The 1,406-nt window shown below is 41.4% G+C and overlaps 1 pseudogene across 1 annotated transcript; it reads left to right on the forward strand.

The window, feature by feature from the left end:
• Positions 1 to 927: 927 nt before the first annotated feature.
• Positions 928 to 1,406, forward strand: LOC308276101 (large ribosomal subunit protein uL11-like; annotated as a pseudogene). Its single transcript has one exon. The product of its transcript is annotated as a large ribosomal subunit protein uL11-like (transcript).

Raw genomic sequence — 1,406 nt, forward strand, 5'->3', positions numbered from 1 at the left:
TAATTTCTAACTAATACACCGTGTCATTAAAAAATGTAACATTTTAGCACTTGTGATTTGACTCACTATCATTGACTTTCTTCAGCCTATAAAGCCATTCTCAGGCATCCAATGATTTTCTAAGTTAATTTTTTAAATTTTTCTTCTGAATTTTTCTCCTTGCAACTAGGAAGCCAGTAGTTTTAAATATTGGTCTTAATTGTCCCAATATTTTTATATGTGTCCTAATTTCTAAAGAGAGATGGTATGAAGAGAAACAAAGCAGTATAACCATTAAGTATTTTCCCTTCCTACATCCAAGTAGGTGACTTTTGCTTATTTCTTTACTTTCTAGTATACAAAGCATTTGGCTATATTCTTGCACACTTTTTTTTTTTGGTGGTACTGGAGTTCCTGGAAGCCCTTCTACCTCCGGGCTACACTCCCAGACCTACTTTTACATTTTTGTTTGGAAACAGGGTCTCCTAAGCCAGCGCGCGCGGCTGGCTTCGAACCTGCGCGATCCTCCTGTCTCTGCCTCCCAAGCGCGGGGATTACAAGCGTGCGCCACCATGCCCGGCAATTCTTGCACATTTTTAAGTTCATAATCTTCTCCAGAAAAGTCACGAAAGAATTTTTTCAGGATGTGCTGTGAACAATAATTATTAGTTTTTTCACCTGAGAGTAAGTATGAGTTTTGGCAAGGAACAGGTGAAAATAAGCAGATAAAGCCGGGTGCAGTGGTGCACATTAGTAATCCCTGTTTTTGGGAAGCTGAGACAGGAAGATCAGAGGTTCAAGGCCAGCTTCAGAAATACAGTGATACTCTCAGCTAGCAAGATCTTCTTTCAAAAGAAAACAATTGCTTTTTTCCCTCAGAGAAGGTCAAGGTGCAACTTTGTTCAGTGGTCTCAAATTCGGGTTCATCCAACACCAATTGCCTCCAACATGCCGCCCAAGTTTGACCTCACAAAATCAAAGTCTCATACCTAAGGTGTACCGGTAGCGAAGTCGGTGCCATGTCTTCTTTGTCCCCCAAGATCGGACCCTTGGGTCTGTATTTTAAAAAGGTTGGTGATGACATTGCCAAGGCAACTGGTGAGTGAAAGGGGCTGAGGATCATTGTGAAGATGACCATTCAGAACAGACAAAACAAGATTGGAATGGTGCCTTCTGCCTTTGCCCTCATCGTCAAAGCCCTCAAGGAGCTGCCCAGAGACAGAAAGAAGCAGAAAAACATTAAAGACAGTGGAAATATCACTTTTGATGAGATTGTCAACATTGTCCAACAGATGTGACACCAATAATTAGCCAGAGAACTTTCTGGAACCATCAAAGAGATACTGGCTGCAATGTTGATGTTTGTCACCCTCATGACATCATAAGACATCAACAGTGCAGTAGAGTGCCCAACAGGTTCAAGGTAA

The sequence above is a fragment of the Muscardinus avellanarius genome (genome assembly GCF_963383645.1).
Source record: "Muscardinus avellanarius genome assembly, chromosome: 17".
Classification (NCBI taxonomy): Eukaryota; Metazoa; Chordata; class Mammalia; order Rodentia; family Gliridae; genus Muscardinus; species Muscardinus avellanarius.